The sequence below is a fragment of the Brassica oleracea genome, chromosome C5, assembly GCF_000695525.1.
Source record: "Brassica oleracea var. oleracea cultivar TO1000 chromosome C5, BOL, whole genome shotgun sequence".
Taxonomy (NCBI): Eukaryota; Viridiplantae; Streptophyta; class Magnoliopsida; order Brassicales; family Brassicaceae; genus Brassica; species Brassica oleracea.
This window is the reverse complement of record NC_027752.1, coordinates 3515898-3528616: the sequence shown is the minus strand read 5'-3', so window position 1 is coordinate 3528616 and position 12719 is coordinate 3515898. Positions and strand designations below refer to the sequence as shown.

Sequence of the window (12719 nt, the reverse complement as noted above, 5' to 3'; positions counted from 1 at the left end):
AAAAAAACTCTCGTCCATATCTTTTCATTCTCACATCAGATTAATATATACACATATATAAGTTTCTTATATGTGAGGGAATTTTGTGTGGTGTAATTACATGGAACACGTTGCAAGACAGCATGCACTCGCACATGTCTTCGGCAGAGAAATTTCGTTGTCTTTGAACTGTGCTCGTGTTTTTTGTTGAAGTCAAATTTTGTTCAAAATAGGGCTTTGTTTGCTTCTCTCATCCCAGGACCCATTGTTCCCAACACTCAAAACCATTTAGTCTTTAGACTCCGGTTATTTCCACCGGTTGAACCGATTAAATTTTGGATTTCCATTCTCTTTTGATTCACTCTACGGGGATATCTGATTCCTAACTTTTTGTTGTAAATAATGTAATCATCACTAAAACATACACAGACAACCAAACTACAAAAATAATATAATCTAATAAGTGAAATTACACGTTATTTTAGGTGACATTACCACTGAAAGCAATGTAAGTGAATAAAAAATTTGATAATTTTTACTTAAGAAGGGACCTTGACTTAAGAAAGATAAAAAAAATAAATGTAAAACCCAATTTAAATCAAAACGCGTCTCTTAATTAAGGGAGCGAGGGCACGGCGCTTAATGGCCACACAACACGTTTTTACTTGTCTTCTAGTTGAATGCAATAAAATGTATTGTCATGAGTTGGTGAATCATGTGAAATGTGTCATTATGTATTCTCAAAATAAGACAAAATAAGACAAATATAAACACTATCTCTTTAGTGTTTCAAAAAAAAAACACTAGCTCTTTCAATCTCATTTTCATCTTTCACAATCTCACTTTCTCTCCATTATTTTTATTCTCTTCGTAATTTCTCTAAAACAATTCTACTTTGTATTTTCTCATCTTTTTCCATTCTCTTTATAGTTTCTCTAAAACAATTCTCGTTTTAATATTTTCTAATTCTTATGGACTTTAAAATTAAGCAACTACCAATAAACCATTTTCATTAAGTGTCTCTTAACAAATTATCTTACTTTACTTTTATTAGTTAAAAATTCACTAAGCACCACTTAAGGGCTTTAGCAATAAACATGCTAATAGCAAAATATAATTTTGGCCGACAATCTAACAATAGTGCAAAAACTTCAACGTCGAAAAAGTCAAAATGAGATAGAGTCCATTGGCCCCAAAATTAAGGTGGGTGTTCTCTACACGTTATGCCGTCTACGCACATGCTCTTTTTTTAGAATTGCTTCAAGTTACAATTCATTTTAAAATTGTTATTCTACTCTTATCTTCTTTTGTGTGTACACATCTTTTAAAGGGTCTATTAACACTTTGGAATCAAGATTAATTGCCTTTCTTTTTCTTCCTTTAGAAGATTAAGAAACTTGATTCTAGGAAAAAAGATTAAGAAGATCAAAATGGATACAACTAAGCAAAGTAATGTACAATGTACAGAAATAAAATACATGAAATTATAAAACAGAAACAAATAAAAAAACTTGAGCCAAACAAAGGGGGTAAAAAGGTAAAAGAGCTAGTTTAACAACTGACAAACTAACTGCCGCCGTTACGGTCGGGTCAAAGTCGACCGTGGCGCGGCGGCTGCTAGGAGTTCTGCGAGTGACTCCATGGCTCGGACCTGCATCTCTAGAGCCGCGATGTAATCGGTCGCCTCATCTAAAAGGTTTGGTACCGTGACTTTCCGGCAACCGGGAACCAGCCGGCCGAGAATCTTCAGCTTTTTTCAGCCGCCGGCAGTTTAATCTGCTTCCTCTCCGTCGCGGTGTCTTTTCTCGGTTTGCGAGTTCCGGTTATCTTCACCTTCTTGTGTTTCTTCAGACTCGCTCGGACGCGAGTGGCTAAGACCGCCCTGCTCCACCATGTCATGCCGCGAGCCGACGCGGCGAGAACTCGGTCCGCCGTGTCGCGTATCTCTCTCGCGGCGGAGGTGATTTTACCGCCGTCGTTGGATCTCTGACGAACTCGACGCAGAGCTTCGACGAGCTTGGAGGCGTAGATCTGCTGCACTCGATTAGTTCTCCATCTCTTCGAGCTTTCTTGGTTGATCTCTGATGAATCTGCCTCCTTCGCCATCTCTGATATCCTCCGCCTCTTCTGTCTTGACTCCGGAGAAGCGTCGTCAACGGTTGTTTCGATGCTTGGAAACAGAGAATCCACCAACAAATCTGATCAAACGAAAGATTCTAAAAGAAGTGCAAATAGGCACAAGACCACAACAATCTTTTCGTCTTCCTCGTAGATTTTCTGAGCAGTGAGGAAGACGAAAAGATTGTTGTGGTCTTGTGCTTATTTACACTTTTTTTAGAATCTTTCGTTTGATCAGATTTGATGGTGGATTCTCTGTTTCCGAGCATCGAAACAACCGTTGACGACGCCTCTCTAGAGTCAAGACAGAAGAGGCGGAGGATATCAGAGACGGCGAAGGAGGCAGATTCATCAGAGATTAACCAAGAAAGCTCGAAGAGATGGAGAACCAATCGTGTGCAGCAGATCTACGCCTCCAAGCTCGTCGAAGCTCTGCGTCGAGTTCGTCAGATATCCAACGACGGCGGTAAAATCACCTCTCCTGCGCGAGAGATACGCGACACGGCAGACCGAGTTCTCGCCGCGTCGGCTCGTGGCACGACACAGTAGAGCATGGCGGTCTTAGCCACTCGCGTCCGAGCGAGTCTGAAGAAACACAAAACGGTGAAGATAACCGGAACTCGCAAACCGAGAAAAGACACCGCGACAGAGAGGAAGTAGATTAAACTGCCGGCGGCTGAGAAAAAACTGAAGATTCTCGGCCGGCTGGTTCCCGGTTGCCGGAAAGTCACTGTACCAAACCTTTTAGATGAGGCGACCGATTACATCGCGGCTCTAGAGATGCAGGTCCGAGCCATGGAGTCACTCGCAGAACTCCTAGCAGCCGCCGCGCCACGGTCGACTTTGACCCGACCGTAACGGCTGCAGTTACTTTGTCAGTTGTTAAACTAGCTTTTTTACCTTTTTACCCCCTTTGTTTGGCTCAAGTTTTTTTATTTGTTTTTGTTTTATAATTTCATGTATTTTATTTTTGTACATTGTACATTACTTTGCTTAGTTGTATCCATTTTGATCTTCTTAATCTTTTTTCCTAGAATCACGTTTCTTAATCTTCTAAAAGAAGAAAAAGAAAGGCAATTAATCTTGATTCCAAAGTGTTAATAGACCCTTTAAAAGATGTGTACACACAAAAGAAGATAAGAGAAGAATAACAATTTTAAAATGAATTGCAACTTGAAGCAATTCTAAAAAAAGAGCATGTGCGTAGACGGCCTAACGTGTAGAGAACACCCACCTTAATTTTGGGGCCAATGGACTCCATGCGATGTTCTCATTTTGAATTTTTCGACGTTGATGTTTTTGCATTATTGTTAGATTGCCGGCCAAATTTATATTTTGCTATTAGCATGTTTATTGCTAAAGCCCTTAGGTGGTGCTTAGTGAATTTTTAACTAATAAAAGTAAAGTAAGATAATTTGTTAAGAGACACTTGATGAAAATGGTTTATCGGTAGTTTCTTAATTTTAAGGTCCTTAAGAATTTAAAAATATTAAAATGAGAATTGTCTAAGAGAAACTATGAAGAGAATGGAAAAAGATGAGAAAATAAAAAGTAGAAATGTTTTAGAGAAACTACGAAGAGAATGAAAATAATGGAGAGAAAGTGAGATTGTGAGAGATGAAAATGAGATTGAAAGAGCTAGTGTTTTTTTTTGAAACACTAAAGAGCTAGTGTTTATATTTGTCTTATTTTGTCTTATTTTGAGAATACATAATGACAATACATTTCACGTGATTCACCAACTCATGACAATACATTTTATTTCATTCAACTAGAAGACAAGTAAAAACGTGCTGTGTGGCCATTAAGTGCCGTGCCCTCGCTCCCTTAATTAAGGGACGTGTTTTGGTTTACATTGAGGTTTACGTTTATTTTTTATCTTTCTTAAGTCAAGGTCCCTTCTTAAAGGCTTCGAATAAACGTGCTTACCCCTCTTTAACTTTGAAACTGATCGATAAACCTTTCAAAATAACTTTGAAACTGATTGATAAACAGAAAGATTAACTTTCAAAATAACTTTGTCACTGATTGATAAACAAAAAAAGTTACTTCCTAGATAACTCTGACTCTTGAATGATAATATTTTTTTTACTTTAAAGTTGAAGAATTGACATTTACATTATCGTATAAAAATACAAAGTTAGTGTAAGTTTGTTAGAAGAAGAAATCCACTAGGGGAGAGTGAGTAAGTAACAATGAAACAAGTGTGAAGGACCACAACATTAGTACCAAAAGAAGGGGAAACAAAAAGATTGAGAAATGAATCTGGAGGAACATCTTTCTTCTCTTCTTTAAGTCTCCCCACCTGTGCTACTTCTTTTTACACCGCAATATGTCTTTCTTCTTTGCGTTCACACTTTTTATATATATCAAATTAATGGCAACATGTTTGTGGGTCATTGTGTTTTTGTTTCCAGGAAAAAAGTTATAAAGTGACAAGGTGTTTCTCACAAAATGATTTTCACAAATCTTACCCCGATAACTTTTTATTAATACGATTGTGCATCCACATTTTATCCTTTAACATTTCTTATCCTGATATTACAAGTTTTTAATGTTAATTAACGTATTCACATGATATTTGGAATTAGTAGAACCAAATAAGAAGCAAAATATATATATAAATGCATCGAATGATAGCTACAAAACAAAACTAAAGAAAGGGGAAAACGTAGAGTTGGCCATATGTGGCTAAAGAGGTAGACCCAATGTAATCACGTGCAACCATGTGACTCCAATTATGGACCTCATATGTGAATGTGGCCTAGGAGGTGCCAACTTTTGAAGAATAATAGTCTCATCTTCCTTTTTTTTTTTGTACAACGCTATATAGTATTTATGAGTGAGAAGCAAATTCACTTTATCATTCATAATTATCAAAAATAAAAACTATCAAATTTTTTATTCACTTACCTTGCTTTCACTAGTAATGTCACCTAAAATAACGTGTAATTTCACTTATTAGATTATATTATTTTTGTAGTTTGGTTGTCTATGTATGTTTTAGTGATGATTACAGTATCTATAACAAAAAGTTAGGAATCAGATATCCCCGTAGAGTGAATCAAAAGAGAATGGAAATCCAAAATTTAATCGGTTCAACCGGTGGAAATAACTGGAGTCTCAAGACTATATGGTTTTGAGTGTTGGGAACAATGGGTCCTGGGACGAGAGAAGCAAACAAAACCCTCTTTTGAACAAATTTGACTTCAACAAAAAAACTCTCGTCCATATCTTTTCATTCTCACATCAGATTAATATATACACATATATAGGTTTCTTATATGTGAAGGAATTTTGTATGGTGTAATTACATGGAACACGTCGCAAGACAGCATGCTCTCGCACATGTCTCTTTTTTTTGTAACTTCTCGCACATGTCTTCGGCAGAGAAATTTCGTTGTCTTTGAACCGTGTTTTTCTACATTTCCGCACGTGGTCTCAAGTCAACCATATCCACTTAACTCATAAAATTTTGCTTCTATCTCACTAGTAACATACATGAACTTTTCCTTTCTAAAACCATTTATACCGAAGTTAATATTAGATCGTTAATTATGACTTTTGCATGTAGATCAGTCGCGTACTAGAATTATACGTCAAACAAATTCACTCTTTATATCCCCATTTGCATGACCATGAAGATAGCGAGGGAAGAAACTGTGCATCTCTATTTCAGACTGAATCACAAGTTTATAGACAATCACAAATTTGAATCTATATCTAAGATCCATACAGAAATGAGTATAATATGATGAAATTTAATTTCTTGCTTGCTCAACAAAAAGTTCTCAACCATCAAAACTGCAACTAGAATACGACCATTTGGTTTTGGTTACAAATTTGTATTTGTAGCTAAGCAGTGGTATTTATAGTATTCTACTGACCAAATTTGTCTCCCAAACCCAAACCAATTGCTTATAGTTGTGTTCTTGATGCATTATTTTTATGGTTTGTGCTAGTGGGTTATTAAATATCAAACCCAAAATGAACATTATATTCTACTCTTTATTTTACCTAGTCCGATGATGCTATCATTCTTTAGATTTGTTTTTCTTCATCGTCGAAACATTCATGTCATATCCTTAAAATTTTATTCCAAAATTCAATGGAGATAAAACAAAGTATGAGAAGCTAGAGGAACTCAATATTGCACCAAACTAATCAGAGCCTAGAAACAAGCAAGCGTAGACCTCCTTGTTTCAAAGCCATTCTAGTTTCTACCTACATGGTTATAGTTTTGTCAAACCGATCCTTCATAAAACCTAAGAACTTCTCCTTCGTAGAAGATTGCTCTACTTCACTATCGTTTTCAAATAATCTCTTTTTGCTAATCAACTGAGTTTTACAAATCATAAAGATTTTGCTTTATCAAGTTTTATTGGTTTGATGCAATATAACTAACCCTTCAACCAAACCTGAAAACTTGTGATGGAAGCCACAAATTAAATCATAAAGATCTTTGCTTTATCAAGTTTATTTTTGGTTTTTTCTTTGTTTCTTTAGTGACTGTTCCTCGAAAAAGCATCACGCTGATGCAATTTTCTCATGTAGAATGTTGGGAACTACACAAAAGAGAGAGTATCCAGATTGAAGCTTTTAATCAGGGCAGAGAGAAAGACGAAGAATACTTTGATGCTGATGGGAACTTTGTAGAATACGTTAGAGACAAGGAGGTCAAGGTTCTAAGTACTCATCTCTCATTGTAAACATATACCTGATGTGTTTTTTTGTCTTACATCGTTTGTTTTGTTTTTAGGATGCATGTCCTGAGAGTATTGACATTAATCCAATGTACATGGGAAGCTGTGCTGCAGATGATATAAGAAGCAAGAAGATAGTGGGACCGTAAAGCCATCGGATGAACTTTCTCAAGGTGATATCAGACTCATAAAGATGTGTATTTCTAAACTCTTTGAACCTGTAGAAAAGGTGACTCATTTATGGTAGTAACAAGTAATTGTTTTAGAACATGAAACACTGATTGAATTAGTTGGAAATATTAGTTTCAGTTAAGCATTGTTGATTATGCATTATGCATACATCACACACTTAAGCTAACTCAGGTTCATTATTACAGGTCCTTCTAGCTTTTAGGAGATTGAAAGGGAACACTTTTAGGAGATTGAAAGGGAACTGGAATGGGATAAGATGATATTTGAGACAAAGCTTATCATTAGTTTTGCTAAATCCAGTAGGGTGACTTCAGTTAAGTCTCATATTGATTTTGTTATAACAAAAGCTTTGCTAAAATGAAAACTGTGTCCCGTTAACATAAGTTTTTCTTTATGTATTCAAGATGTTTATCACAAGGAGGAGCAAGATTTTTTCCAGCTTTAAGCTGGTTAAAGCTATTAATGCTTTTCTAAATCTCATGATATTTCGAAAAAAATAATTAAAAGAAAATAGTTTTAATGATGGAACATGTGTCATTTTCTCCTCCTCGAGAAAAAACTCTATTTTATTGTATAAGATAACTTTATAAACCGTTTTAAACCGCTTCAAATCTCTTAAAACTAAAAATCGGTTCTCACTTGCGTTTGCAGTTACGGATGGTTGTGAATGGATAAATAAAATATAAAAATATTTTAAAATTTAATATTATAAATAAAAATATAAATACATTTCATAGTTTAATTTATGTACCAGTATCATAATTTATATTATAAAATGTAAACCGAGAATATTTCACTATAATTTTTAAACATTAATATATATACATATAAACCAAACAATTTTTTTTAAGTTATAATATGAATTTTAAAATTTTAAAATTGAAACTATAACTTCCATCTTAACTAAAACAAATCAATGTTGTTATTAGCTATATTATATTAATAATCATTATATTTTATCATAATAGTATGGTTTTTGATATTTTTACAATGTTATAATGTGTTAATAGTGATAATTTATTATTAAAGCACTACCGCATCTCATAATTAATCATTCATAAATACATTAATTATAACCATTGTACAAATCATACAAATAGATTAATAAAAATAGATTGTGATATTCATTAACAAACTGTCATTTGAAAAATTAGGGGCATAGCCTCCGCGCAAGCGCGGAACTGGGTATATTGTAGATGCATTATGTTGTTTTGTGTATATGATTGTATTGTTTGTTTTTCACAAAATTTTGTTTGCCCATGGTTTTTGTTTTGTGTATGTTGTTTTTTGTTTTGTTATATTTATTGAGTATATCACTTCTCTCTTTTTTATATCTATTTTCATTCTTTGATTGGTCTTGTTTAAAATTATTATCATTTTTTAGATTCACACTATAAGAAATATCAATATTAGTAGCACACCGTAAACGCTTCCATAAGATTTTTGTAGCGTTTCCATAAACGATATGACAACCGCAGCTATAATAGACTCCCTCCTCTATCGTAGCTTTTGTTATATGCTGAAATAAATATAGATGTTGTACCGTTCATTCGTGAACTATAAATTAATATTTTATAATATTTAAATCGTGCTATGATATCCGGATGGCTTTTTAAAATGTTGTAAAATATTTTATAATAACAAAAATATAATGCTATAATTAAAGATAAAATATTAAAAATTAATTAAATTAATTAATTAAACACTTATTGCCATCAATGGAAAGTTTGTTATATTCCCTATAAGAATCAAATTGCCTTAGATATTTATGCTATTACGGTTTGTTAATAACGTGCATATCATCAGACCCACATATCTTGGAAAATTTCATGTTCTTCGGTAGGAAAACGTCATCTTGAATCAACATTTTAATAACATACAAAACCAAATTAACTGACTGCAGAAAAAAAAATGTATAATACAAAGCTTGGGACTTTAGTTTAGCAAAGCTCTAGATTAAATATGTTAGAACTACTGCGATGTCTTCTTGTTCTTGGAAACGTCTTGGAGCAATAATCTTGTTTTAGCAGCAAAATCAATCGGAGAAACACGTCTTACAGTTATCCTCTGTCTCTTCTCGCTGTTATACTCTTGTTGAGAAACACTAACACGGAAGAGATGAGACGACCACGTAGCTTCTTTCAGTTTTGTCTGAAACTCATTCGCTTCACCTTCCTGGAGAAAATCAAAAATAACAACACATGTTAGATCAAGAACCTGGAGGGTTAAGAAAATTCTTAGTCGTTGTATATGATTTTACTATTCTTACCTCTGATTTTAGCATGTTGAGTTCATCATTTGTGCATCCAATCATCTTCTCTGCTTCAACGTTGAATGCAGAAAACCAGGCTTCACCAGTTGAATCAGAGACTTTCACCTCTATTATATACCTAATCACATCATTAAGCAACACAATTAAAGCAAACAAAATCCAAATATTTGTTCTTGAGTGAAAATGTTTATGAATCTCAGTATCATCTCACCTTAAACAGCATTCTTCATCCTTATTCTGACATCCTTCGCACCAGTAACCAGTGTCCACTGTTTCAGTCACTTTCTTGTTACAGGTCTTGCATGCACGATACCACGTTGCCTGGTCTGGCTTCATGAAGCTTATGTAAGCTCTAGCACTGAAGAAAACATGCTCACATAAACCAACTTTTCTTCCTCCTTAGATATTAATAAGTAGAAGTGTTAGAAGTACCTTTTCCTCGCCTAAATAGGGGTTGGTTGTGAAGTGAGAGAGACAGACTCTGTCAGAATACATGGACCTTGATCCGTTGTTCGCAGAGGGGCTCATCCGAGAGACAATAGCAGCCATATATGTCTCTATACCTTCAGAATCATACCAAGATTTCAACTTTGCAGCTTCTGATGGTGGATAATGAAACACCTGAAGGAATCAGTTTCTATCAGCAACTGATTTGACAAAATGCAGCCAATGTACACTTAAAACAAAAATTAAAGATTTTACCTTGAAATCTCCAACTTTGAGAGACTTGTTTGCAATGACATGGTACTTATCAGCCATGTCTAGAAGTTGTTGTCCTAAGTCAGTTGCTAGATCGTTCCAAAGAGACTCTTTACCTCATCAACTAAAGTTATATCCCTCTTTGGAATCATCTCATTGTCACTCTTTCTCCTAATGCTCATGGTAGGAGAAACACTTTGGACAACACCGATAACATCTGAAAATGAAATAAACACCATTCAAGTGACTAATTATCATCCTAAAAACTGTATTTAAAGACAATAATAGTTCTACATAAGAGACGGCTCTTACCAACAACTCGTCAATGGGTACAAACTTGAATTTTGTTTCAGTGATAAACATTTCTTCGCTCCCAGCTTCTTCAACCTCTGAATACTCTCATAATCCTTCTGGACCGTCTTGAATTGCTTGTTAGCAAGCTTAAGTGATCCCCTCGATATGTAAAAGACCTTTCCCTTCTGGAATGTGTCATAAGACTTCACGTCAGCTGCGTTAAACATCATCGTTGCCTGAATCTCTGTTCCCTGGATTTTTAGAAACAAATAAAATCAACCACTGCATAAATTCTAGGACAATAATCAGAACCATATGATTCATCTAAGGAGTCTTACTTCCTCATCAGTTAGTTCCACATTGAAGACACACCCATCTCCCCTAGCATTTTTGTAAGTTCTCAGCACACCTTTGTTTGTAACACGGACTTTAATGGTCCAACTTCCTTGGTAAGGGTTCAAGACACAAGCGGATGCACCCTCCTGGTCATAGCCATTCTTGCAGCTGGCGCATCACTACAAAAAAGCTACAGAAATGTAAGTAATCTTCATAACAATGAGTATGAGGAAAATAAGCTGTAGAAAAAATCTTCCTCATTGATAATCTGTGAAGCTGACTTGGCGAAAACTCCTGCTTTGGTTTCAACATTATGCTTGTAGAAGCTTTAAGCTAAAATTTAATCTATGAGTCAAGTGCAGAAGCAACATCATCGCATTTTGTTACAAGCAAATATCTAGAGGAAAGTGATAAGACAAGACAAGACAAAAGATTAGTTATGTACATATGTTTACTGAACAATTTATTGGTTTCATTGATCAAAGAATCAGACATTTTCGAAGGATCTCTCTTGACATAGAAGATTAAATGAAACCGAATCGACCAAGTGATATTAACAGAGAGAGAGAACATACAATCAATAGTAGTTTCCTGAGCTTCGCAGTCGAGAAACCCTAGGGGATCAAGGTCAACGAAGCCGGCGACTGAGAAAGACGGATTCTCAATCCTCCTGATTCCGGTGACACAGCGAAGAGCCGCCGAGTTGAGAGTGAAGCCGATGGTGAGGATGCTATTTTTGAAACATTGAACGACATGAGAGGAAAATCATGAACTTTGCAGATTAACAAAAACGGTGACGGCAATAAACAATTGTGGGAAAACAATATCAAGGAAGCCCTAAAGCGACTCAAGCATAAAACGCAATGTTTCACTTCTTTTGTAATTTATCGGACCACACATGAACCACCAAACTCCAAACCAAGTCTACCAGACAAAACCAAAAAAGACGTGGCGCCCACAAGCTTTGCAAAGGTGGGAACCGAGAAATCAGCACAGTCTATTTCCGTTTAAATTAGGAAAATAGGAGAACCCTAGTTTCCCACAGATCCCGGATATCTGCTAATATCACACGTCAAGCAATCAGAACACGAGATAACAACGATAAAATATAAGAAATCGTAAAAAGAGCAAAAGGTGTCTTATTCTGAATTCGCGTATAAGCGTTACAACAAGACAGAAGCCTCGGCTACGAGAGAGCGAGATCCCTAGTTCTAACAACCTAAGACTGCAAAACCTAGTTGAGTCGCATCTCGAAATAACAAAAACAGAAAGTTGCCTAATTGCTCTAAGTGCTAAGTTTCCTCTATCAAAATTCTCTCATGTGCATCTCGCCTAAGACTCCTTATATACTCGCTCCTAGGTCGGTTTACGCTTTTTTCTCTTCTGCCCTTAACCCGTCATAGCCTAAAAATAGAGATATTCCGTTTTTCCAGATCTTCGCAATTATCTTCGAAACTTCGTATTTATCCGCGGAAACTTGACATTTAGCTTTCCTTGCGAACAAAGCATAAACCGTCCTACGGTTTATGGACTTTTGGTTAAGAAATTGTAAGTGGGTTTCGAGTCACGTCTTAGGTCTCTTTGGGCCGCCTTTTGACCCAAAACGTTTATTACGGCTTCTTTCGATAAAAACGAACTTTATGTGGTTTTTATCGTAAAGTTCGATTAATGACTTCAAATCGGCTCGGTCGCTACGTAGCGACCGAGCTTCGGCGAGAGCTCTGTCGCTACGTAGCGACCAGTTTGTGTGCTGGTTGCTATGCGGCAACCTTGTTCGAGTCTTTCTTTTTCGTGAATATGTTTTCTCCGCAAGATTCTTCGTAAAAATAAATCTTTTTCGAAGTTTTTTTTTTCGAAAAAACTTTCATGCCGATTTTTACGGACTTTCAGACATTGATTCCGTCGTGACCGATTTTGACCCCAACAGTTAGCCCCCCAGCTCGCTAGAGACATGAGCTTCTAGCGTGAGGTTCTAGCGAGTGGCTTGGCAAGTTTGGCAAGTTAGGTGAGTTAGGCGGAATTAATGGTTGAAAAGGTCTGTGGTAAGTGGTTTTCTCGCTCTTCTAAAAGTAGAACGCGATAAGATTGGGGATGCGCCTTATGACGGCTGCCTATGTACCCTTGTT

General features: G+C 35.9%; 3 pseudogenes; 1 reads left to right on the top strand and 2 right to left on the bottom strand.

The window, feature by feature from the left end:
* Positions 1-1558: 1558 nt before the first annotated feature.
* LOC106344280 lies at positions 1559-2181 on the bottom strand (annotated as a pseudogene).
* A 159-nt stretch (positions 2182-2340) lies between these two features.
* LOC106294592 lies at positions 2341-2955 on the top strand (annotated as a pseudogene).
* Positions 2956-8807: 5852 nt separating this feature from the next.
* On the bottom strand, positions 8808-10905 carry LOC106344279 (annotated as a pseudogene).
* Between the last annotated feature and the right edge of the window lie 1814 nt (positions 10906-12719).